The 27,827-nt window shown below is 42.5% G+C and overlaps 1 protein-coding gene across 1 annotated transcript in view; it reads left to right on the top strand.

Annotated features, from left to right (window-relative positions):
- The window catches only part of LOC117200783 (ALK tyrosine kinase receptor-like), a 690,386-nt gene that overhangs the window by 25,505 nt on the left and 637,054 nt on the right, over positions 1-27,827 (top strand). Inside the window, exon 2 of the mRNA XM_033425214.2 lies at positions 26,630-26,761. The gene's annotated coding sequence lies outside the window, so the exon portion shown is untranslated. The remainder of the gene's footprint in view (positions 1-26,629; positions 26,762-27,827) is intronic.

A 27,827-nucleotide genomic window follows, 5' to 3' on the forward strand; every position in this document is an offset into this window, starting at 1 on the left:
TATCCATATTTTACAGATGGGAAAGGAAGTTGCAGGGAAGGTGCATGACCTCTCTACAGTCACCCAGGGATCACTATAGAGCCATCCTTGAACTCTGTCTCATGTTTCCAAATCTAATGCTTTTCTCTTTTACACTCTGATGCCCAAGAATCCCCTTGGTCTCTTCCTGTAAAGGTGGATTTCCTGCACGTGTGAAAATCTTACATTTGCTTTTGTTTTCCCCTTTTCATCCTTTCCTGGCCTAAGGGATTTCTATTTTCCCTACTCTGTTCTATGATTTCATTTCCAGCCTGTTCTTCATATGGAACTTGATATTTTGGGGCATTGTCAGGGACCAGCCAAGAAAAGCCAGCACAGAGCAGCTGTGTGAGCGTTTTATCTTTCTCTCCTCTATTACTTGTGGACGCTCTAAATTTTATGCTTTTATACCATTGTGTTTGGACTGGCAACAGCTGATGAAGTCTGAACTTATTCTTAAGTGATGATCAAACTTCCAAGTGTCTTTTAGGATTGTCAAGGGGCAGAGAGAGCCAAAGTCACCAACAGCCCCCTCCTTTGAGCATTCACTAACATAACCATCCATCTAGCTATTTTTTTTTTTTTTTTTTTTTTTGCGGTACGTGGGCCTCTCACTCTTGTGGCCTCTCCTGCTGCGGAGCACAGGCTCCGGACACGCAGGCTCAGCGGCCTTGGCTCACGGGCCCAGCCGCTCCACGGCATGTGGGATCTTCCCAGACCGGGGCACGAACCCGTGTCCCCTGCATCGGTAGGCGGACTCTCAACCACTGCGCCGCCAGGGAAGCCCATCTAGCTATTTAAAAATATTTATTGGACATATTTGGAGAAGTTGAATTGTTCAAGATTACCCAGCCAGTTAGCAGCAGAGGTGGAATTAGGAGAAAAAAGAAAGAGATGGAATTAGAACGCAGTCAGCTTCCCCAGCTACACTCATCACCATCACCAAACCATTAATAGAATGTCATGGCAAGATGGTGTGGTCAGGTTGTGAGGACTGCTCATCTCTGTCAGTCCTAAACATTTTCAAATTCAGGGATTTGTTGACGTTGGGAGATAGCAATGTACAGAGCAAAAGACAAAGCTTGGGGTAAGATTGGGGTTTGAATCCCAGCTCTACCAGATATTAGTTGTGTGCAAGTAAGTTAAATAATTCTGAATATTACTCTCTTCTTTGTCTAATGAGAATAAGATAACTATCTTTCTAAGACATTTGTGAGGAATAAATGATATGGTTCACATGAAAACCTATGAAAGTATGTGACACATAGCAAGTGCTCAGTAAATACCTGCTTCCTCCCTCCTAACTGTCTGCAGTGCATTCATCTACTCCTCAGCTCTGTCCCTGAGGAAGGAGACACTGAGGGTAGGTCAGGCATACCTGGTAACTGAAATTGTAGTCTTGGTTCTGCTGTTGCCCTGGATTAAGATGCAGCCTAATACTGTACATTTTTAACATCCATAAAAATGTGGGTAGTCAAGCCTACTCCTCCTAATTACCTCATGAGGTTTGGTAAATGTGCTGAGCTCCTAGGCCTGAAAAATCTGTAGAATGATTTAAAAAAAAAAAAGGAGGCTCGGCTTCTAATATCACTATGCCAGTGTGTAGAAAATAAGCAACCAGAGCAACTTGCCAGTGATTGAGAACTGTAAATATTTCGGTCCAAAACAAATTTATAATTGGTCAGAAAGCATTTGATTAATAGCCCCAGGGATTGAAATCCTTTATCAATGTAGTTACTATTGTTAATAGACATGTATTAAAAAGCAACTATGCTCTAGGCAGGCTACAAATGAGAATATTTAAACACAGCCCAGATCTATAATGAAAGGATATCGAAAAACAAGCCAAGCATGCATAAATGAGAAATGTACTAAGGGGAGAGGGGGTGTGGGATTAGACTAGGGTGAATCAGGATACCCCCTGAGCACTGCATATGCCATGGAACTCAAAGTCTGAGAAAAAAGATGGGGGAACTGGTCCAAAAGCAAACAGTGAAAATGATAAAACAAGCTTTGAAGGATGATTAAATGCTTTGGGTTGATTCCCCTACAGAAGAAAAGTTTCAGGTTTATAAGACTCCAGCTATCCATTGTACACATGCACATCCCTCCAACTCTCAAATGATTTCCCTCTCTTCCCCTCTGCCCTTGTTGTGATCAGTTTCCAGTTTTACCACACTGCAAGTCCTCTGAGGACAAGAATCATGTTCGTCTTTGAATGTCAATCCACTAGTGCTTGTACAGAGTAAGGTGCCTACCTCATATTTATTGGACTATTGAGTTATTAGAAGGGAGGATGGATGTAGAGTGGTGAGGCCACAGCTTGCTCAGAGGAATGAGAAAGAACGTTTTTTTGTCACTACTCAAAAAAGTGTCCTGACACATTAGTGGTAAGGGTATTTGTTTAAATGCTGCAGTGAACATCTGTTAGTTGCTTTCCTAGCATGTGCTGCTGCCTCCCCCATCTTTCTAATAGCACAGAGTTTCCTTCTGTGCTGAGGTGGGGATTACCTCACCTTCAGCCAATTAGTGTAATCTCATCTTCCTTGATTGGGTGTTGTTCTAAGGCCAGATGATAACCCAGGCCTAAGCTAATACTCGGTGCATGGGCATACCTTGGCCACTCTGATTCTTTCAGGTTGGTCCAAATCAAAGTGAAGATTGTTAGTCTGCTGCAAGTTTTGGAGAAGAGAAGTTTCATGTCTCTCTCTTCCCTCTGGATGATGTAGAACATGAATATTGTGTTGGAAGAACTATAATCACTTTGCTTCAGTCAGAGATGAAGCAAGTACATGAATAAGGGTGAAACCTGAGAAATGGAACACAATTCTGAATCAAATGGCCCTGAAGACAGCTCTACATTGTGGTTCTCTGTATGAATCAATACATTTCCTTCATGTTTAAGTCAATTTGACTTGGATTTTTAGTAATATTCATAACATAATGCATACTAGGTGATGCACCTGTAATTCTTCCATCAAAGTTGGAATCTGAGAGGCAGTGGCATGGTGGTTAGGAATTCAAGTCTGGCTCCACCACTCCATCACCACCTCTGACACTGGACATGTTATTTGCACTTTCTGAGACTCAGTATTTCTCATATGTAGAATAGAGTAAGGATAATAGGCTTGTGAGGATTAAATGAGGTAACGCATATACACTGGTAAGCATATGAGACTTCAGAGGAAAGTAGCACAACAGTACTGACATAAACTACACAACTTTGGACAGTCCTACCTGGGATTTTGAGTATAAAAAGACATGTCCTGAGTTATAATTGAACTTCCTTGTCACATTTCTCTTACTTAAGCTCACACACCTAAAGTTCTTTGTGTCTACTTCCTAGAAGGTCAAGTCAACTCAAATGGTTAATTATTAATAACACTGTCCATTTTATTGTGCTTTATTTATTGTATTTTAGTTAGGGTTCTCCAGAGAAACAGAACTAGTGAATGGGATGAGAGATGGAGTTATACAGATCTCTCTCTCTCTCTCGCTCGGTGTTGCTCTATTTATTTATCTATCTGTCTATTTATTTATTTATTTATCTATTATAAGGAATTGAATAACACAATTATGGAGGCTGAAAAGCCCCAAGATCTGTAGTCAGCAAGCTGGAGTCCCAGGAAAGCTGGTGGTGTAAGTTCCAGTCCAGGTCGAAGGCCAGAGAACCTGGATTGCTGATGGTATATGTTCCAGTCCAAGGGCGGGAGAAAGCTGATGTCCAACTCAAGCCAGCAGGAGGCTGAGGTTCCCTCTTACTCAGCCTCTTCTATTCAGACCTTCAGCTGACTGGATGAGGTCCACCCACATTAGGGAGGGCAACCTGTTTTACTCAGCATATTATTTCAAATATTAGTCTCATCCAGAAACTCCATCACAGACACACCCAGAATAGTGTATGACCAAATATGTGGGTACCTTGTGGTACAGTCAAGTTATACATAAAACTAACCATGATAGTCAGTAATCCAAAAATGTTTATTGAATACCTCCTGTATGCTAGGTGGTGTTCTAGGCACTGGGGATATGGGAGTATAAGGGTGAGAAAGAAAGAGAGAGAGGGAGGGAGGGAGAGAGGAAAGAAGGAAGGAAGGAAGGAAGGGAGGGAGGAAGGGAAGAAGGAGAGAGAAGAGAAGCGAAGAGAAGAGAGAAAGGAGGGAAGGAAGGAAGGAGAGAAGGGAGGGAGAAAAGAAGAAATGGAGAAAGGAAGGAAATCCCTATTCTCATGAAGGTGTTTTTTCTGAAAGTTTCTTCATACGTTAGTAAGTTCTTTCTCTTTATTGTCTCATTTAATCCTCATAATAAACCTGTGAGGTGGTTTTGACAAGTATTGTATCTTCACTGTACAAAGGAGGAGATAGAGACACAGAGAGATTATTTTGTTGACTTGGCCAAGGTCACAGAGCTCCTAAGCAGTAGAAACAAGACTAGAATTGAAATCTCCTGAAACCAATGTAATGCTATTTTCACTATGCTGGATTTTTATATACTTGTTTACCCACAGAGAGCTGCGAAGTTGAGAAGAGTCCATTTACAGAATTAGCTATCTCTATTCTACAGTCTGTTTAGGGACAGACAGTGCTGTCTGAAGTGTCAAATCTTGTGTAATTACTATTATTATTACTCTTTTGCCGACACACCCTAGCAGCCTTTCTTGCCTTTGTCCAGTGGACAGATGCATTTGAGAAACACACTTGGGTTGGCATCAGTTGACCACTTAATTCTCAACTGAAGATGAGCTCTTGCTTCGTTTAATGGCTCTTAAAATGTTGACATACATGGGGGCACAAAACAGCACTCTTTCTTGTTTTTCCCTCCTAAAACCACAATAAATAATTTAAGGAAGTTTTAATGAAATGCATCTGTCACTTATTAAGATGGATGGCTGGAAGGCAGCTTTCCATTACTGGAAATGGCAGAATCAAATTAGGAAATAACAGTCCTCAGCATCTTCTCCAACTGGCGTTAGCATAATGTGTTGGGGAAAATGCCACCTCAGCAGAAAACTGCTATTGTGTGGGCCAAGGTTCTTTCCCCCAAAGGGTTGTGTTTACCAGTGGGGTTCCTCTTCCCCTTGGTAACTGAAATGGCTAAGCTTGAGAGGGAAGCTTCCTTGCCTAGGACAACTTGCCTTGGCATTTGGAGGTTGGGGCCTCTATTTCACAGCACCCATTCAACAAATACTGGATATCTACTATGTGACCAGCACTCTTTTGACCTTGGGGGTTCCCAGTGAGAGCAAAACTATGTTCCTGTTTCACCTTGCTACTATGCATGATGGGGACACAGTAAATAAAGTTCAGAAAGTGTTTCATGCTATCAAGGTAATAAAGCCAAGCCACAAAGTAAAGAGTAGGTGGAGGAGGGGTTTATTAGAGAGAATAAGATCTCTTTCACAAGTCATGAAACCAAGGCCCTTATTTCAGGATAACCACTGTATTTTTTCTCCAGAGGGAAACTGTGCAGTTAGCATTTTGTTATTATTGTTGATGTTGTTAAAAAGGATTTTTGAGATCGTTTAATTCATCTTCCGTCTAAATAAAGGAGTCCCTTTTTCAACAACCTAATAAATGATAGTGGACTAGTCACCTTTTCCTAAATATATCTAGACTCAACTCGTATTTTCACAGGAAGAAAAATCAACTGAAAATATTTGTTAATCCATATAGTCTTTCAGCCGACAGTTATAGAGCCTCTGTTACGCACTAGGCACTAAGGAGGAAGCAGTGAACAAGGAGCAGGACATCAGCACACCATTCGTTTTCATACCACTTTATCCTTATGAAGAACTGTCATGCATGATTTTAACCTCTCAACCATCCTGCAAAGTAGGCAGAACAAGTATAATCAAGATATGGAAATTTATGATTGTCCTCAGTGCTATTCTCTAAATATTTCTGGCTTTCTGTTTTCTGAGCACAACCCTTTTAAGTAGTTGTGTCGGTGTGACATGCTCTGGCCAGTGAAATATGAGGATATCATGTCACCAATGGACAGAGGTTCTTAGGGGACCTTTCCCTTCCCACTTTTGTGGTGATCAGGATGCTTGTGTGCCCAACACTGGGAAACCATAGTGAACAAAGATCCCTCCTGCCCCACACTGGATCTGTAGTGTGAGCAAGAAATTAAACTTTTGTCATATTAAGCTGCTGAATTTTGTGGTGTTATAACTGCCCCCTGACCTGGCCACAACTAATAAAAGGTTTCATCTGATCACCTTTCCTCACTGGGAGCTTACTCTCTTGTGGAGCAACTTAGCATCTCAGAGAGAGTCCATTCCACTGCTAGAAGTTCTAGGTGTTGGGAAGTTCTTCCATCAAAATTGAAATGAAATCTGCTTTCCCATCATCCCCCCTGGCTCCTCACTCTTCCCTCTGGAATATCAGTGGAGAAACCTACACCTCCTTCTACATGGCTGCTCTTCATATAGTATGACAGGTGTCATGGCTTCCCTCAGAGCTTTATTCTCCAGGAGAAATGTGACTGATACCCTCAAACTGGTTCTTCAATGACGTGGTTCCCAGATGCCTCATTATTCTTGTTTCCAGTCTCTAGATACACTGTAACTTACCATTGTAGCTTTTAAATGGGGAGATCATACTTTCAGGTGTTTTATGATCACATCTACTACAATGAAACCTATTTTTTATGCTCAGGTACTGAAGCTAAAAAAATTATTAAAATATTTAGTAATCTTTTTTTTTTTGTGGTACGTGGGCCTCTCACTGTTGTGGCCTCTCCCATTGCGGAGCACAGGCTCTGGGCATGCAGGCTCGGCGGCCATGGCTCACAGGCCCAGCCGCTCCGCGGCATGTGGGATCTTCCCGGACCAGGGCACGAACCCGTGTCCCTTGCATCGGCAGGCGGACTCTCAACCACTGCCCCATCTGGGAAGCCCAAGATTTAGTAATCTTTAAGGCAAAATCAATCATGTACTTTCTGCTTAAAACCCTTCAAAGGCCAGCATTGTGTTTAGGGTAAAGCACTTGCAAGACTGTAGGTGATCTGACCTCAGCCTCCTTTTTCAGTTTTACCTTCACTGTGTTGGTCTTTTGCCTGTTTGCCCTCAGATCTGTTCCTTTTCCTCCTCTACATTACAATGGGGCTGAAAGAATGCATTCCAGGGCTCTCATTTCGGCTGGATTCCACCTAGGTTTGGCCTACCAGAGGCATTGGTGGGGGATGAGGGTGGGGAGGGTATTTCTACTCCCCAACCGCTGTTCCAGGTCGGGTGGTGTCTCCAGAAATGGCTGCATTTTCTCTTTCTCCTTCTGGCTCCAGTTCCCACCAGGCTGTTGTGACCTCTGTAGCCCTACTCCTGACAGGCAGTCATCATTGTTCTGTGGCCTCTGCCAGCTAGCTCCAGCTCTGGGCTCTGGTAACCCTCCTCTGGCTTCCTGTTGTCACTGATCACTGAGCTGCTTCCTCATCCTCTCTTTATCTTCTCAACTCTTCTATCACAGTTGTAAAAAAAAATCCCTCTATTAAATTTACTGTATTTGAAATACCTAGAGAGGTTTCTGTTTTCCAGCATTCTGCTCTCAGCCACAGTGAATATTTTTCAGTTCTTGGGATAAGCCATGTTCTTTCTTGCATGTCTGAAACAGTCTTCTCTTTTCCCTCCCAAACATGACTAACTTCTATTTATTTTTCAGTTCTCAGTATAGGTACCTCCCCAGAGGTTCCCTTAGCACTGTATGCTCACTTTTATCAGTGTGTTCATTTACTGTTGAACTGACCATTACCCTTTGGAATTATGAGCTCATGGCAGGCAAAAGCCATGCCTACCTTATTTATTGTATTCCCAGAACCTAGTGTCTGGCTCCTAGAAGGTGTTCAGTGAATAACGGAAGAATAAATGAATTAGTAATATATGTAAAACATCGTTTTAAACTCAGCATTGTGTATTTTGAAAAGTGAAGTGAGTGCCTTGGTAGCTATCAATGATGTCTGGAACTTTGAAGGTGATGAGGAGTGTTTTGGTGAGGCCTTGTATTGTGGCTTTACTTTGTACAGAGACATGTATGACATTGATTTATATTTTGGATGTCTGTGAGGCATGAAATTTCTTGAGTTTTTTACTGCAAAGGAGATGACCTTGGATGAGGAATTGTTGCCAGATGTTGTACCAGATGATCATGCCATTGGCATTGGCCCAAGATGCTGTAAAATGTGCAGAGGGCACAGATTGTTGGCCAGGGCATCCTCTAGTGCTAAGGTGACCACATGAGGTTTGGCCAGTGGTGCTGACCTTGGGTCCTACCCTTGACTAGGGATGTACTGGTTAGGGGTACAGCAGTTCTCCAGTGGGCTTTATCATGTATGATGCTGCCACTACCACCCATAAGTATATAGACTTCCCTTTCTGGTCACTCAGTTGGTTCCGAGGGGCTCTCCAGGTAGCCAGCGAGCGGGTCTGGGAGAGGGATGATCACCTCTGGTGCCATTGCATCTAGCTAGGTATTGAGGACAGGGGAAGCTATCTCCTCTTGTAGGTCCAGGTATTCCAGTGGGCCCAGATTTGGCCCTAACCTGTCAGTACTATTTCCATTTCAATAAGGAGGCCTCTGTGACCATGCTGAGCCTGTAGGATGCTCCTTTTGTGACCCAAGACATAATGGGCAGCTGGGTAAAGATTGGTCTCGTAAAGCTGAGTAAAGTCTGGGCTCAGGGTCTGTGAGAGCTTCTACGCATCTCTAGAGGAACCCAATATGTGGCCAGCAGTTGCTGCTTTAATATTGTATAGTATGAAGCTGAAGAGTTTATTGCACTGAAAGTTCATGAGCAATTTATGGCCATCATGGGTGGTCCAGAAACTTCAGGAGGGGGTTGCTAATGCCTGTACAGTGAAGGAGTCTTCAGAGGGCACTAATGGGATTGCCTGTTGCATTGCAATTTGGACAGATTTTAGAGACTTTTGTTGTAGGGAGCCCCATTCAAAGTGGGCTGATTTGTGAGTAACAACATAAATGGGATTTAGTAAAATTTGTAAGTGAGGAATATATTGCCTCTAAATTTGAACAGATCCAGCAAGTGTTGGGCCTGCCTTAAATCAGTGGGTGCAAATAAGGTGAGGAGTTGATTCCTTTACCAAGTAATGCTCAGAAATGTTATTGAAATTGTAGAGCCTTGAATCTTATGGGGAACAATGACTCAGCCCTAACTGAAAAAGTCTATGACAAATGTTTGTATCTCCTGTGTGAATGTATCCTTTGAATCTCCTCAAAGGAGGATGTAGTCAGTGTGATGTCATACTTGTGTTCCTGGAGAAAATGCAATGCAGTTAAGATCTTGCCTGCGAAGAATGAGTGTGATGGCAGGGCTGTTGAAACACCCCATGGGGAGGCAAGTGAAAGTATATTGTGTTCCTTCAAAGGGGAAGGCATATTTCAGTTGAAAGGCTGTCAAAATGAGCAGTGAAGAGAACATGTTAGCCAAGTCTATAACAGCATAATGCTTTGCAGTTGCTGATTGAGTGGAGTCAGTAATATCAATGATATTAGATATGGGAACCTTAATTGAGGGAATTATGGTATTAAGGTTAGGGTAAACCACTGTTAGGTATCATTTATTTCCATCAAGTTTGGGCACTGGACAAATTGGGTTATTAAAGAGGGAGACAGTAGAAACAATGACCCCTTCCTTCAGTAAGTCTTACATAATGGCTTTTAATTCCTGTGGGTCGTGTTTTAAAATATATTGAGCTATATTAACTGCTTTAACCAGGTTAAAGGAAGGTGTGGAGAAGGCCTATGGGATCCCATTTTGTGAAACCAGCTATAAGTGCCAAAGACGTTGTTTAATTCAAACTTATTGCTTATTGAGTCGGGGTATCCATGCCCACTATGGGATATTTTAGGGAAATTAGTGCTATGACCTTGGGGAATTCAGGTAAGACAAATAATGCTAATGGTTAAGATGAGGCATTGCTGTTTGCCCTATATTTTAATGTCCCATAACTCCCCTAAGAACATAGGTAGGACGTTGTTTAAATTTTGTGGGACCCCAGGTATAATTGTAACTTGACCCCAGTATTGACTAAGGCCATGAAGATTTGCCAGTTGTGGGGAGGCCAATGAACCACTAGAGAGATATAAGGGAAAATTGTCCCTGGGTGGTGGCTTGTACCTCTGGGAGATGCTGAGTACCTAGTAGCAGGTTTGTGGCAGTTGCCACTGCCTAAAATCAGGATATTGGGTTGTGGGCCCTTGGGGTGTCCGGGGCATGAGAGTCATGAAGGTCTGGAGGCAACTTGCTATATATCTGGTGTGGCCTGGCATTGGGTGCCTTGTAGCTTCTGCATAGTTTGCTGTAATAAAGCTTGTAACTCTTCAGGGGTTGTGCCCAAGATTAAATGATTGGGAGACCCAGATTTCAGAGTCTCCAATATTAGGCCTTTTGATGAGGTTGTTGGTTTTGGGGAGGCTGATTGCCTGGAGGTCCTTGGTGAGGCAACAAATAACCCTACGCCATCTAATGCTTTCTTAATGAGGCAGCCTGGCTAAAAGGCGGAAGCAAGTCTTTTCGATTCTTTGGGGATGACCTTCTTTAAAAAAAATTGTCTGGTACAGCATCAAAAGGCCCTGTTCTGGGGTAGTAAACACTTCTGATTGATTGGGATGTTTCTCAAAATAATAATAAATACATTGCATCATGCCAGTTTTCCCCAATAACTATTATTCTTCCTTCAAGTTTTTCCAACTATTGAAGGCATGAACATTTACAGTGGTGGCAGTGGGATGGGTTCATTTCCATGTTGTGAGCACCCAGTAGATGAGAGGAAAGACAGGGAGATGAGCTCTAGAATGCTGTGGGACAGTGCATATTATGGTCCCATTTCAATAGATCAAATGGGTTGCTCAATAAATTATTAATTTTGGGATCATGAGGTATGCCTGCCAACTAACAAATCTCAACAAGTGTTAACATTAATTCTGAACTGTGTTATAGAGGTGCAATAGCCAACTGGTTCCCTTTTCATCTTCCCATTGAATAAATTCTTATAGTCAGTTTTGAATTTCCAGTAGGGCAAATCACAGACCTCTGTTATAGTTTCTTTTTCCTCCACCCGAATAAAAGAGTTTTGAGTAGTTATAAGGAACACTTCGGGGGAGGTCTTGCCCTGTCCTACCTTTAAGTTTCTCCATTTGGGGAATTCCAGTCAGCGTTATAAGGGTCAGGAATTTCACGCCCCACATAACCTCACCCACAAATACCATCTGTTTTGTTGACTGTGGCGCCTGTGCTCCACGGTGGAGTTGGAATGGCCGCTGAGCATGCTGATAGGTGGTGGCACACAGAGTCTTCGGTGTTCACTTTTTCAATTTTCCAGTAAATTTATAGTTTCCTCTGGCCCCTTTGGGGAATTGGGATGACACATACTGGTACATTTTCATTAGTATCTGTGCCTCACAGATTTCCCCTCTCCAGTGCTGAGGAGCACGATCTTTTTTGTGACAGAAGCAAAGCAGCAACAGCAGAGAAGCAGTTTCAGCTGCACAGAGACCCGGTGAGCCGAGTGCCCTGTGGAGCTTGTACCTTAGCATGCCACATACTTAGTTGTTCTTTCTCGTCTGAGCAACCACCAATGGCACAGTTGTATGTTTGTCCCTGAGTGTTCTCTAGAGAGTCATTCTCTGAGCCTGGAGTTGGTCAGGCTCAGCTTATGGTAAAATCAAGACACATGGTTCACTCTGAGACACAAAGATAGATCTGGGCCATGACACACCACCCAGGGTGACTTTAAGGAAGGCACCAATCCCATTTAGGGACTCCTGTACCTAACTGCCAATTATCAAAGTTTTTGATTTAGGTCAGTTAGATCTATAACAGAGTCTCAGTCGGACTCAGCCCGTGCAGCACAAACTAGCTCAGCTCAGAGTGTAAGCTCGTCAGCAGGCCGCAGCACAGCTCAAAGGGCATACGGGCCAGCAGGCAGCAGCTCCAAATGCATACTTCCTAACAGGCAGCAGAGCTGGTTAGCAATCCAAAAATAAGAGCACAAACACCCCTAGGTGGTCGTGGTCATTGCCTAGACCATCATGCTTACGATGCCTATTGTCTTGTGGTTGCCTTGGAGGTTGGGATCAGTCCCTCACCCCAAATTTGCTTGGATGTCGAGACTGATGATGGCACACATGCACCAAGAAAGCATGAAAAAAAGTTCATTTCTCATATATTGGGGCTTTCTGGAGAGAGCAGTTCATGCATCCAAGCCATTTTGAAATGACTTGAGTGAAACAAGGGGATAGCGGCTTTGGTTTTTACTGTGGTTAGGAGGGCAGGGGCAGAGTGAGTATTCCCATGCATATCCAGGGTTTGTGTGGTTTGGAGTTCTCTGCTGATGCCCAAGGAGAGAGCACCAGGGCTTTCTTACCAGCTTGTCAAATGTGGGGCAAGAGGGAAAGAGATGGGGTGGAGCCTGTCAAATATAAAAAATGGAATCAGACTCTTTAATACACTGATACAAAATGTTTTACAAAATTCTGATTTTGGCTTAAAAACTCAAATTGTATCATTAACAACAAGTTTTGTCAGGTGTTTTCTAAGAGTGACAGTCTCACTTTGCTTTTGACAAAGTATCTGCTAAATACACAAGTCTGAATTATCATAGTTTGTTAGTCATTCTTTCAAGTAAAAGTGTTCCATGGAAAGAGTAGTTAATGCAGCCTGCAACTCAATCGCACAAGGGCTTTTACTCAGAACAGCCACAGAACTTGGGTATACAACAGAAGTGCTTTATGTTTACTTCCCATTTTCTTACACAGACTATTAAGAGACATTTACTTAGGTATCAAGATTTAATGAAATTAAGCCTGTTTACTGCTTCATTAAGGAAATTGGTAGAGAAAGTGCAATTTTCTCTTGACATGAGTGCATGGCTGTGAAGAGCATCATGTCATGACTACTGGTACAGTTGGTGGTGTGGCCTTGGTTCATGCTAAGATGCCAGCAGTCTTACCTAATGTTGCCTCTGTACCATCAGTGAAAATGTCAACTCAGTGAAAAGAGCAAGTAATGTCTTAGTATTATTATGGAAGTAGTTTTGAACTCATAGCTCCCCAAAGTATCCCAGGTACCACCCTGCCCCCTTACAGATGTTTGCATCTCACAGCTTGAAAACTGCTGGACAAGATCAAAATCAAGTGGCAAGGAAGTATACTTTTCCCTCCCTGAGGTCATAGTACGAGGTTGCTACTACAAGGGGGCTGAAGAATGGGACCAATAATTCAACGTACCAGGATGGGTGTCTTATCAATCTCAGCTTGTGTTTAACTGAACTCACTCTCTTAATTTGCATTTTGTTCCAGGCTCTGTTTAGAGGAATCAATAATAAACAATGAATAAGATGTTCGCAGATGAGTAGAGGTTGGACACACTGCAATAAATGATCATAAAGCACTTATAAATAGGTCCTTTGATAGAAGTACATACTTTGTGATAAGGTAGCACAGTAACTAAATCTTCACATTGGTTTCAGAAAAGATTTAACTAAGGATGTGATGTTTAGGCCAAGTCTTAAAGGATAGTAGAAGTAGTTCAGGTAGGGAAAGAAGGATAGGAGCTTTCGACTGAGGAAATGACATGTGTAATGACAAGAAGGTGACAAAGAGTGAAATCTGCTGACATTTCTTCAAAACCAGCTCCAACTCTGGGCTTCTATGACTGTCCCAGCGACCCCTTTATTAATCACCGCAGATTACAACTTGAGGCTTATTCTCATCTCTGCCTTCTCCTCTTTATCTGTTCGTTCATTGGTTCATTCATTCATTTGTTCATTTACTCATTCATCAAAAGCATATAAGCACCTGTTAGATATTTTTACAGAGTTGCATCTTATCCAGGTTGGAGCTCAAAAGTCTGAAGTGGAGAAAGTAGGAAATTACTTGGAGTCCATAGTTAACTTCTGAAAATTCCTTAGATCACCCATCAAGAACAATATATATAATTTTATGAAGACACCAAGAGGGGGTTCATGTAAAAAAGGACCTTTACATATTAGACTTACAGAGCCCTTCTGTGAGATGCTTACACTATGAGAGGCACATGGTAGCTGAGTCCTAGTGAAGGAATCAGATTCATAGATTCTGGTTCATGCTCATTCCCTGAAACATGACCACTGAGAGGAGTAGCAGGCAGATGAACATGACGTTTTTCATTGTTCCTCCCTCTTTCTCATGCATGCACATACACACTCCCATAGTTGAATTTATATAGATAAATGCATGTACAATGAGACTGCTTTCTATTTTGTCTCTGGTTATGTTGGCACTTACCATTTCTTTTCTGCCACCTCTGTCACCACTCTGCTCAGAGCTGCTGGTTTGCTGTTATGGTCCTGGATAGCTGGCCTCCTGCGTGCTTCCATCCATTCTCTGCATTAGAGTCAAAGCCTATATGATACCCTATTGCCAGCTGAACACTCTGCACAGACAAGTTTGTACCATGTAATTTTTAATCTCTCTGACTTCTTTTTTCTTTCTTTTTTTTTTTTTTGCGGTACGCGGGCCTCTCACTGTTGTGGCCTCTCCCGTTGCGGAGCACAGGCTCTGGACGCGCAGGCCCAGCGGCCATGGCTCACGGGCCCAGCCGCTCCGCGGCATGTGGGATCTTCCCGGACTGGGGCACGAACCTGTGTCCCCTGCATCGGCAGGCAGACTCTCAACCACTGCGCCACCAGGGAAGCCCTATCTGACTTCTTTATTCATTGAGAATGTGAGGTCTTTGAGGGTAAAGATCATCTCTTTTACTCTCTGTATCCTCAGACTCTCTACTTAGTGGGACCTTCATGAATTCTGGTCCTTTTTGATGATGGTAAAGGTTACATTGAAGTATACATTGTGCCCATTGCATGCAAGTTGATGCCACTTGGGGTTTTTTTCCTCCTATATCCACTCAGCTCCTCCCGCCCTCTGCCTTAAGGTAATCAATGAGCTGACAATGTTTACTCATTTGTGAGCTCTGCTTCTAGGAGACCTAAAGCTGTCAATCACTTATCTTTTGCAGGTCTGTTTTTCAAACCTGATTCTCTTAAAGTCCCTAAAGCAAATACAACCAGTTCTTAAGCATTTACAAGGTTGTTCTGCATAAGAGCAATCACCCTGCTGAGTGAGTTCTTCCTTTTGCCTGGAGGGGCTGTGTGTCTAGTGGAGCACCACATACAACAGGGGGGCTCTTCCATGTGCCTCGTCCAGGTGTGTGAAAGAGCAGGGGACCCCCATCCATGCAACACTGCATAGAGTGGAAGTTTAATAAATGTTCCTTATTATTTGTGCCCAACTTCTTTCTAAGAAGAATTCAAGGTAGATTACAAAGAAAAATAAGTTAATCATAATAAATAAAAGAGGCAAAGAAAAAAATGTAAGCTGAAAAAATGTTAGTGCAGAAATGTACACTGTGATTCTATACACTTGTAAGGGCGTGTCATTTATTTGCGCCTTGCTTTCTTGCAAGACCCTACAGTTGGAACTATCATAGGGTCACAGTGTCCTGAGGTTAAAACAATACAGTCAATTGAGAAGCACAATTGCTATTATTGAATCCAGAGAGAAACATCTCTCAAGGATTTCCATGAAGAGAATCCCTATAGTAAACAATGTCCTTGACAAAGTTCTTAAAATAGATGCAGTAGTGGGTTTCTTAGGGCTATTTCTTATAATGTCCCCAAACATAGCCTTAGAAAGGGAGTAGGATATCTTGGAGAAAAGAGGCTTCCTTTGAGTCTGGGAGGGGAGAGGATAGTCCTGAACTAGACCAAGGCAGGGCTGGGCAGGGCTAGGCCGGGCTAGGCCAAGCAGGGCTCGCTGGGCAGGATTGAGCAGAACATGAACTTGTTTGAGCAGGGCTTAGCTGGGCAAGGCAGATTGGGCAGAACCACACAGTACTGAGCAGAGCGAAGCGTGGCTGTGCTGTGCTGAACAGGTGCGGGCAAGGACACGCAGGCTGGGCAGAAGTCAGGAGGACTGGGCAGAACTGGGTAGGACTTCTAGGGCTGAGTGGACCAGGGCAGAGTAAGGCAAGGCTGGGCAGGACTGGACGAGACTGAGCAGGTCTGGGCAGAAGACAAAATATAGGAGGGCAGGATCTCAGACTCTGGGAGGAGTTGCTGAAAGAAGGAAAATGTCCTCTGTTCCCAGTAGTCCCTAGAAACTGCAACTGCAGAACTCATCCTCCCTGCAGCAGGGAGGCTGCTTGCCCTGTTTACACTATGGCTTGTGAACCCTGAGGTCTCCCCTGAGGATACTGCCTGGATTATCATGCTCTGAATGAATAGTATCATCATGGTTGGTGAAGACCATTTGGATCTAATATGTCCTCTTCCTGGAAGGCCCTTCTTCCCTGGAAAGCTCCTTGTCCTTCAAGACCCAATACAAATGGCACTTTGTCTGTGCCACATTCCTGATGCCTCAGCTCTATATTGCTGACCCTTACCTGCATCAACCTTGAAGCACCAATAATTTGTATCTGTGTCATTCTAGCGCTGGTTGAAATTCATCCTTTCCTTCCTGCTTGTTCATCATCATGAGTGAAAGTGATGTTACGTGAATGATCTCTAATTTGGCACACCTAATATTAGTAACAAATGATTTGTAGTATGCTTCACAATTAATATGTCGGGACATCTCTATTTCGGGAAAGAAAGTGGGGCACGAGAGGATGGTCATGTCTCAGGTCTCAGGCAAGTCCCTGGGACAGCCACCAAGTGTGGGTTCTTGGCTTCATGCAGGAAGGAATTCAAGAGTGAGCCATAGTAAAGTGAAAGGTTTATTCAGGGAGATACGCACTCTGTAGACAGAGTGTGGGCCATCTCAGAAGGCAAGAGGTCCCAGCGGACCAGGTTGTCAGTTTTTATAGGGGTGGTTAATTTCATAGGCTAATGAGTGGGAGGATTATTCCAGCTATTTGGGGGAAGGGGCAGGGATTTCCAGGAATTGGGCCACCACCCACTTTTTGGCCTTTTATGATTGGCCTTGGAACTGTCATGGCGCCTGTGGGTGTGTCATTTAGCTTGCTGATGTATTACATGAGCTGTACTGAGGCTCAAGATCTAGCAGAAATTGACTCATCTGCCATCTTGGACCTAGTTGGTTCTAACCAGTTTATGTCATGTCCTTAATGGCTATGTCATTCTTTTATTTATTTATTTATTTTTAAATGTTTATTTATCTATTTGGCTGCGTTGGGTCTTAGTTACAGCATGTGGGATCTTTTTGTTGGGTGAGTGGGCTTCTCTAGTTGCAGCGCATGGGCTTCTCTCTAGTTGTGGCATGTGGGCTCTAGAGTGTGGGGGCTCAGTAGTTGCGACATGCGGGCTTAGCTGTCCCATGGCATGTGAGGTCTTAGTTCCCCGACTAGGGATTGAAGCTGTGTTCCCTGCATTGGAAGGCAGATTCTTAACCACTGGACCACCTGGGAAGTCCCCATTCTTTTAAAGGTTGTGCCCTGCCTCCCTCCTGTCTCATCTTTACTGGGAACCACTTTCATGGGCTAAGATAGATTTTACTGCAGGATGAGGAACTAGAGTTGGAAGGTCATTAGGAGGTCTTATTAGGAAACAGGCCCAGGGAAGATAATTGACTTACTGGAAGTCCCTCGGAGAATTCAGGGGAGAACCTGAGCAAACTTCTTTTGACTCTTGGTCTGATGTTTTCCCCTTCAAGACTTTACAAAAACATGTGACTTTATATCTCAGGGAGCTCTGGGTTAATGGCTCTGAAACCAAAATGTGGTTCTCAAAATGTGGATCAGTAACTCTCAGGATTTGGGGATTTGTAGAAACCTTTCTGGAATGATACTTCCCACCCTGAACTTATGATCCCTTTCCCCCATAATCCTATAGCTTCTCCAGGGGCTTATTCTCTTTTTAATGAGGAGCCCCTGAAGTTGAGTGAGAATCACAAATAAACACATCCAGATCAGCCTGGTGGAAAGAGGATGGACCCTAGAGTCAGACAGACCTGGGTTTGGATCCCAGGTTCATAACTTGAGTGAATCACTTACCATCCCTGAGTCTCAGTTTTCTAATCTGTAAACTGGAGAGAAGAGTATCTCATAGGATTGTCATGAGGAATACGAGGTAATAAATGTGAAATGCTTAGCACAAAGTAGGTGCTCAATAGACATATTTTTGGCATTCTCCTTAAAAGAGTCCTCAGATGTAATTTAATAGAGTCTGTTCATGTCTGGGAGTCAGTTCAAAACAGCAGGCTGTTTAGGAGTACAGGCTCTGAAGTCAGACTCCATCCCTAGTTCAGAGCTTTGTGTCACGTAATTACAGGCTATGCCAAGTTGCATAGGTGAGCCTCAGTTTTCTCGTTGCCCCTGCTTTATAGAATCATTTTGAAGATTAAATGAAATACTGCATGCACATGGTTTAGCTGTGCAATGCTTAGTATCCATCAATGCCAGCCATTACCGGCAGTATTATTACCTTATTAAAACACTTTAGACAGATGACAATGAAAATCTTCCAAAGGCTGGGGCTCCCTGCAGCAGACAGCAACTCCTCCAGCTCTACCAACAGGCCTGCTGAACCCTGCAGACACCTCCTGTCTCTGGGCTTGATCCTCTAGCCATTATGAAAATGCAGGGGGCCTCGTGGCAGGTGCCTCTCCCTCCCTATACGTGGTGAGCCTCACTGTGTAAAGCCTTAGAAGCACATCTGAAAACTATGTACCAAGTGCAGGGGCCCTCTCCTGCCCCTCTCTCCCAACTCAGGGCTTCCCTGATCCCCAGCCTCCTCTACTCTCCCAGGGCTGCTCTTGTAGCTCTGGATCCAGGACTTCTTCTTCATCCACTGCCCCTCTCCCCACTGCTTGGCTGTCCCTCATTAGCAGTGCAGATTTTCCCAGCCAGGACCTGCCTAATCCAGGGTTTGAAGCTTTACCCAGGTAAACGTGTAATGAGCGCAGAACACAGTGGACTCCATCCTGAGGAGGTCAGGAGGATGGGGAAGCAGACCCCTGGGGCCAGGAACAGGAGCTGGAGGAACAGCTGCTGCTTGCATCTGCACTTGCTGCGCCCTACCTCCCCTCCTCTCAGTCTTAGCTGCCCCGGCAGGCTCCGTGGGGGCGTGCACTGGGCTGGCTTCCAGCACCTCAGAGCCCTGGCTCTCATCAGATCAGGTCATGTAACTCCGCCCCCCCACCCATGGCTGAGGCAGGGACACTCGGGGAGACCAGATCCATGATGTAACTGGGCAGCCACTGGCAAGCTGGACTGACAGGGCAGGAAGGGCCCCTCCAGGAGCAGCCTCCTTAGTCATCCCTGGGGGAGGGTCAGGGCAACAACAATGCACTTTCTCTCCCCTCAAGGTCCTGTGCCTGGCTGGACCCCTGGGGACTTGCACTGACTCCGAAGGATGATGAGGTCCCAAGACATAGACCTTGAAAGAGGGCGTCTCCAGGGGTCTATGAGACACAGTGAAATGAAACCACTGCTTTGGAAACTGTTTTCATATATGTTATATATATATCATGTCGAGTTCCATAGTTTGCCTGTGAGGTGGTCAGGGCACATTTATATCCCCAGTTTATAGATGGGGGAACTGAGGCCTAGACAAGATGAGTAAAGGGCCTGATGTTGCTAAGTGAATCAGGCAGGGCCAAGACTAGAATCAGAATTTAGGTCTTCTGACTGTAGTCCATACTCTTCCTAAGGGAGTCAGCTGCTCCAGGCAACTTCACCAGAGGCCTCATCTGCTCCTAGGGAAGGTACCCAGAGAGACCCTAAAAGGTGGCTAGGCCAGCATGTCAGCGCCTGATATATAATATGAGTGCTGGGAAGGCTAGTAGGGGAGCGAAAAGAGCTCTGATCCCCACTCAGCCAGGCAGCTTGGGTAATCAGTTACTCCACAGAGCCTGTTTCATCTTCTGAAGAATTGGTACAAAAAGAACTGTTTTCCAGATATCCTGGGAGTCTTGTGAGACTAAAATTAAACGAGATGAATGTGAAAGTGTTTTGTAAATTGTAAACAGTCATAAAAATGTATATCATAGTTAATGCAGAGTCAAGGAACCAGGTTGGCAGAACTTACAGAGGAAAAACAAGGTAAGAAGAAAGGAGAATGTTAAAATAGGGCTGGTTTTCTTTTCTTAGCTCCTTCCATCTTCTACCTTTAGGCTGTCTACTCTTTAAGGGAGGTACTGACATATTTTATTTGATACAGAAATTCCAAGACTAGCTTTAAGATGAAAATGACTTTATGAGATAAAACGCCAACATATATTCATAACTGTCCTTGAATTTCAGATTTTAAGCATGTTATTATATTGATAATTTTAATACCACTCTCTCGACTCCCAAGAATACAAATTACGTATTTATCTGTTTGACACTATGCATTAAAATAAAAACAATTCAATGTGGAAGTGCTAATATAATTTGCACACAGATACCACTTAAAAATGATGTCTTAAAAATGTCACACTTACCTTGAACAAGTTTTAGTGGGGATACATTACAAAGCAGAGGGAATAATGCATCATATCAAAAATTGTAAAATATAGAATCCTTAATCAACTGCAAGTGCAAGTTTAGACTCCAATAAAGGAAAGTAATTATGTGGGTGAATACTTATTTTATTTTATTTTTTGACATCTTTCTTGGAGTATAATTGCTTTACAATGGTGTGTTAGTTTCTGCTGTATCACAAAGTGAATCAGCTATACATATACAAATATCCCCATATCCCCTCCCTCTTGTGTCTCCCTCCCACTCTCCCTATCCTACCACTCTAGGTGGTCACAAAGCACCGAGCTGATCTCCCTGTGCTATGTAGCTGCTTGCCACTAGCTATCTATTTTACGTTTGGCAGTGTATATTTGTCAGTGCTACTCTCTCACTTCATCCCAGTTTACCCTCCCCGCCCGCCATGTCCTAAAGCCCATTCTCTACGTCTGCGTCTTTATGCCTGTCCTGCCCCTAGGTTCTTCAGAACCTTTCTTTTTTTGTTTTTAGATTCCATACATATGTGTTAGCATATGGTATTTGTTTTTCTCTTTCTGACTTACTTCACTCTGTATGACAGACTCTAGGTCCATCCACCTCACTACAAATAGTTCAATTTTGTTTCTTTTTATGGCCGAGTAGTATTCCATTGTATATATGTGCCACATCTTCTTTATCCATTCATCTGTCAGTGGGCACTTAGGTTGCTTCCGTGTCCTGGCTATTGTAAATAGTGCTGCAATGAACATTGTGGTACGTGACTCTTTTTGAATTATGGTTTTCTTAGGGTATATGACCAGTAGTGGGATTGCTGGGTCCTAGGGTAGTTCTATTTTTAGTTTTGTAAGGAACCTCCATGCTGTTCTCCATAGTGGCTGCATCAATTTACGTTCCCACCAACAGTGCAAGAGGGTTCCCTTTTCTCCACACCCTCTCCAGCATTTATTGTTTGTAGACTTTCTGATGATGCCCATTCTGACTGGTGTCAGGTGATACCTCATTGTAGTTTTGATTTGCACTTCTCTAACGATTAGTGATGTTGAGCATCCTTTCAGGTCTTTGTTGGCAATCTGTGTGTCTTCTTTGGAGAAATGTGTTTAGGTCTTCTGCCCATTGTTGAATTGGGTTGTTTGTTTTTTTAATTTTGAACTGCATGAGCTGCTTGTATATTTTGGAGATTAATCCTTTGTCAGTTGCTTCGTTGGCAAATATTTTCTTCCATTCTGAGATTGGCTTTTTATCTTGTTTATGGTTTCCTTTGCTGTGCAAAAGCTTGTAAGTTTAATTAGGTCCCATTTGTTTATTTTTGTTTTTATTTCCCTTCCTCTAGGAGGTGTGTCAAAAAGGATCTTGCTGTGATTTATGTCATAGAGTGTTCTGCCTATGTTTTCCTCTAAGAGTTTTAGTTTGGCCTTACATTTAGGTCTTTAATCCATTTTGAGTTTATTTTTGTGTATGGTGTTAAGGAGTGTTCTAATTTCATTGTTTTACACGTAGCTGTCCAGTTTTCCCAGCACCACTTATTGAAGAGGCTGTCTTCTCTCCATTGTATATTCTTGCCTCCTTTAATAAAGATAAGGTGATCATAGGTGCGTGGGTTTATCTCTGGGCTTCTATCCTGTTCCATTGATCTATATTTCTGTGTTTGTGCCAGTACCATACTGTCTTGATTACTGTAGTTTTGTAGTATAGTCTGAAGTCAGGGAACCTGATTCCTCTAGATCCATTTTTCTTCACAAGATTGCTTTGGTTATTCGGGGTCTTTTGTGTTTCCATATAAATTGTGCAATTTTTTGTTCTAGTTCTGTGAAAAATGCAATTGGTAGTTTGACAGGGATTTCATTGAATCTGTAGATGGCTTTGGGTAGTATAGTCATTTTCGCAATGTTGATTCTTCCAATCCAAGAACATGGTATATCTCTCCATCTGTTTGTATCATCTTTAATTTCTTTCATCAGTGTCTTATACTTTTCTGCATACAGGTCTTTTGTCTCCTTAGGTAGGTTTATTCCTAGGCATTTTATTCTTTTTGTGGCAGTGGTAAATGGGAGTGTTTCCTTAATTTCTCTTTCAGATTTTTCATCATTAGTGTGTAGGAATGCAAGAGATTTCTGTGCATTAATTTTGTATCTTGCTACTTTACCAAATTCATTGATTAGCACTAGTAGTTTTCTGGTAGCATCTTTAGGATTCTCTATGTATAGTATCATGTCATCTGCAAACAGTGACAGTTTTACTTCTTTTCCAATTTGGATACCTTTTTTTTTTTTCTCTGATTACTGTGGCTAAAACTTCCAAAACTATGCTGAATAATAGTGGTGATGGTGGGCAATCTTGTCTTGTTTCTGATCTTAGTGGAAATGATTTCAGTTTTTCACCATTGAGAATGATGTTGGCTGTGGGTTTGTCATATATGGCCTTTATTATGTTGAGATAAGTTCCCTCTATGCCTACTTTCTGTAGGGTTTTTATGATAAATGGGTGTTGAATTTTGTCGAAAGCTTTTTCTGCATCTATTAAGATGATCATATGGTTTTTCTCCTTCAGTTTGTTAATATGGTGTATCACATTGACTGATCTGCGTATATTGAAGAATCCTTGCATTCCTGGGATAAACCCCACTTGATCATGGTGTATGATCCTTTTAATGTGCTCTTGGATTCTGTTTGCTAGTATTTTGTTGAAGACTTTTGCATTTATATTCATCAGTGATACTGGCTTGTAGTTTTCTTCCTTTGTGACATCTTTGTCTGGGTTTGGTATCAGGGTGATGGTGGCCTGGTAGAATGAGTTTGGGAGTGTTCTTCCTTCTGCTATATTTGGAAGAGTTTGAGAAGGATTGGTGTTAGCTGTTCTTTAAATGTTTGATAGAATTTGCCTGTGAAGCCATCTGGTCCTTGGCTTTTGTTTGTTGGAAGATTTTTTTTTTTTCGGTACACGGGCCTCTCACTGTTGTGGCCTCTCCCATTGCGGAGCACAGCTTCCAGACGCACAGGGTCAGTGGCCATGGCTCACGGGCCCAGTGGCTTCATGGCATGTGGGATCCTCCTGGACCGGAGCACGAACCCGTATCCCCTGCATCGGCAGGCGGACTCTCAACCACTGCGCCACCAGGGAAGCCCCTGTTGGAAGATTTTTAATCACAGTCGCAACTTCGGTGCTTCTGATTGGTCTGTTTATGTTTTCTATTTCTTCCTGGTTCAGTCTCAGAACGTTGTGCTTTTCTAAGAATTTCTCCATTTCTTCCAGGTTGTCCATTTTATTGGCATATAGTTGCTTGTAGTAATCTCTCATGATCCTTTGTATTTCTGCAGTGTCAGTTGTTACTTCCCCTTTACATTTCTAATTCTATTGATTTGAGTCTTTTCCCTTTTTTCTTGATGATTCTGGCTAATGCTTTGTCAGTTTGTTTATCTTCTCACAGAACCAGCTTTTAGTTTTATTGATCTTTGCTATCGTTTCCTTCATTTCTTTTTCATTTATTTCTGATCTGATCTTTATGATTTCTTTCCTCTGCCAACTTTGGGGTTTTTTTGTTCTTCTTTCTCTAATTGCTTTAGGTGTAAGGTTAGTTTCTTTATTTGAGAGTTTTCTTGTTTCTTGAGGTAGCATTGTATTGCTATAAACTTCCCTCAAAGAACTGCTTCTGCTGCATCCCATAGCTTTTGGTTCATTGTGTTTTCATTGTCGTTTGTTTCTAGTTATTTTTTGATTTCCCCTTTGATTTCTTCAGTGATCTCTTGGTTATTTAGTAGTGTATTGTTTAGCCTCCATGTGTTTGTATTTTTTACAGTTTTTTCCCTGTAATTGATTTCTACTCTTATAGCGTTGTGGTCGGAAAAGATACTTGATATGATTTCAATTTTCTTAAATCTACCAGGGCTTGGGCTTCCCTGGTGGCGCAGTGCTTGGGAGTCTGCCTGCCGATGCAGGGGACACCAGTTCTTGCCCCGGTCCGGGAAGATCCCACATCCCGCGGAGCGGCTGGGCCTGTGATCGATGGCCGCTGAGCCTGCACGTCCGGAGCCTGTGCTCCGCAACGGGAGAGGCCACAACAGTGAGAGGCCTGCGTACTGCAAAAACAAAAAAACAAACAAAAAAAAGATTTTTTAAAAGACAAACCTTTAGCCATACTGACATAGAAAAAGAGAGAAAACACAAATTGCCCAATATTAGGAATGAAAAAGGGACATCGCTAGATGTAATGAATGTAATTATAAGAGAATATTATAAATCACTTTATGCTAACAAATTCAGTAATTTCTATAAAATGAGCAAATTCCTAGACAGACACAAAAATATCAAAACTGACTCAAGAATAAATAGAAAATTTGAATAGGCATACAATGAGTAAAAAATTCTGATTAGTATCATCCCACAAAGAAAAGCCCAGGCCTAGTTGAATGAATTCACATATATGAATCAAATATATGCCAATCTTACACAAACATTTTCAGAAAATAGACAAAAGAGCTCTTCTCAGCTCATTCTTTGGGACCAGTATTATCTTGACACAAAGCCAGACAATGATGTCACAAGGAAAGAAAACTACAGAGCATTAGTCTTCATGAAAATAAATGCAAAAATTCTTAAACTAAATCCAGCAACATAGAAAGGATTATGCTCAGTGACCACATGGGATTTATTTCAGGATTCCAAATGGATCAGAGACTTGAATATGAAAAACAAAACCACACAAGTGCTAGAATAAAACATGGGCAAAATCTGCTATGACTTGTGTATATTCTTATTAATTCTGCTTTGAACTTTGACTGTAAAATCCAGATTTAATAACAGAAAAGATAAATTTGACTACATCGAAATTAGAAGAAACTTTTCAATGATAAAAAAATTCATGCAACTTGACTCATAATAAGAGAAATTAAAATTAAGATTATACTGAGATACCATTTTTTATCCTTTGGAATTAGGGCTGGAAAACAGGAACTCTCATTCATTGCTGGTAGGAATGTGAAATGGTACAACTCCTATAGAGGGAATTTGGTAATATCTAACAAAATTACATATATATTTACCTTTGATCCAGATATCCCTTGAAATATACCTCTGAAAATAAAGAATACATATCTTCTGGGGTATTCATTACGCCTCCCTTTACTTCCTGTTCCTTCACCTCTCAATTTCTGTGAGCTGAATCATACATTGCTAAAGTTGAGAGTATCTACATGATGTTTTGGAATTATAATTAAGTTTTCTTTGCCTTAACTCTAAGTTGATTCCAAAAGTGGAAGCCAACACAAAGCTTTGAGGTTATTTATGAGGAGGTGCTGACTGTTCATTGCAGAGCCAAGTACAATACTGTGCTCCAGTTACCAATCTTTCTCTGTAGTTGCAATATCTTTCCTCTTGTACATCTTAAGGGGAAAATCCTCAAATGGATTTCTTTATTACATTCCACCACTTGCTCCAAATCATGTCGTATTTAAGCTGATTTCATATTTGGATTTTGCCTTTCTTGTGCTTGCCCCTCCTCAACCCCTATCCTAAAGTTATGAATTGTACATTTTTCTTGTTAAGAGAAGACTTTTCTCCCTCTTCCTTTTACCACTAAGTCTGTCTGTTGTTCAAAATCCAGTTCACTTCTTCTTTAAGTACAGTGATCTCCTATTCTTTGTCAAGCCAGCTGCTTCATATTTGGACCATAATTTTCCTGAGAGCTTTTCATTTTTCTTGGAGTATCTTTTTTATCTTTCTTTGTATATCTAACACTTAATACACAGCAAATGTGCCCCCCTCAAATGTTTGTTAAATGGATTCATGCATCCATGTGCTGAGGGGAATACATAGTAGCTAGAAGGAAATTCCCATATATATTTATTAAAATCTTTCTTTCCACTGCTCTCTCCTTTTCTTGTCCTTCCATCTTTTCATTCACTGATTCAGCAAACATTTGGTGAATAACTCTTCTTAAGGGGTTCTAAATCAAATAGGAAAAGGGAGTTATAAAGTAATAATTACAATACAATAAATGTTGTGTTCTGATAGTTTTCTGAATGTAAAACTGACATATAAACAAGTAAGTCTTCACCAAAGGGGATTAAGCTCCTACTACATGTCTGCCCTCTGCATAGATTAACTCAGTTGATGCTCACAGTAGGGTTTTCATGTCTTTGTAATACATCTTTTGTTCATCTTATAGGTGAGAAACAGGCTCAGGGAGATTTGGGCTGTGCCTGGGTTCCACAACCAGCAAGTGACTGAGACATTGCTTCATCCAGTTCTTCTGACTTTAAACGCTTCTGCTCTCTCAAGTGTCGGGTGCCGGCCACAGGTAACTGTCTCCCAGAACTTAACCCTGCTCAGACATAAGACTGGCTGGCAGAAAACACAGAGTTGGATTTAAGAAGATTGTTCTGACTATAACTAATACCCTGGGGGCCTTTAGGGGAAAACAAGCCCAGTGTTTATTGGCCTCGCACAACTCTTTTAGTCTTAGCACCTAGCTTCTGTTCTAAGGAGTCCTGGTTTCCCCATCTTGCAGCTGGTCCTCAAACGCACATGGCCAGGCTCCAGCTGCTGGGCCCAAAGGGAGGTGCAAACACAAGCTCCAACCTGCAGCTTCCCTCACTGCTCTGGACATGGGCTTTGCATCAGCTCTGCCTGCAGGGCTTTGTTTAATTATTGTAAACCTGCTGACTTTGTGTTTTGCGGGGTTTTTGTTTGTTTGTTTTTTAAGTACTGGATACTTAAGTTTAGTAAGTATCCTTACTAAAGGATAGTAAGGGATCTGGAGGAAGGAGAACAGCATTTATCCATCATTGGCCATGTCATTACCAAAAGCAGTTGGTAATTTCCAGGCCAAGATTGTGCTGGAGCCAGCAGTCAGGAGCTCAGCTTGGAGTCCAGGGGTGCTGGGAGCCCTGAGGGATTGCAGAGCCACCTGTTGTACATCGGCAAGCATCCAGACATCCAGGCATAAGGCAGGGGCCTAGTAATGGTGGGGAGGGAGACACAGGCCCCAAGAGCCAGTCTAAGGGGCCCTGCAGAAATGCCAGCTTTGGAAAGTGTGGCAGAGGGAGAGGACACAAACACGGTACATTGCCCTTGAACACCATGTGCTTTTCTTGCTGTGCCATCGAGCACCTCTCGAGGGGAGATGCCGCTGGGAGGGCACAACTGCCCATGCTCTTCCTGACAATTTGCCCTCAGGGTTCATGTAACCCTTTTGAGCATATTCAACCCCCAACTTCACCTCTTATAAAAGCTCCCAGTGAATAATGGGTCAGTATATCTCAGGTTGGAAAAGAGAAGCTCACACTGCTCCAGGGAGGGCAGAAATTTTTGTAGAGGTAAGGAGCATGGACTTGAAAATCAGAATAAACACTTTTCCAGTTTCA

Source organism: Orcinus orca, chromosome 13, assembly GCF_937001465.1.
Source record: "Orcinus orca chromosome 13, mOrcOrc1.1, whole genome shotgun sequence".
Taxonomy (NCBI): domain Eukaryota; kingdom Metazoa; phylum Chordata; class Mammalia; order Artiodactyla; family Delphinidae; genus Orcinus; species Orcinus orca.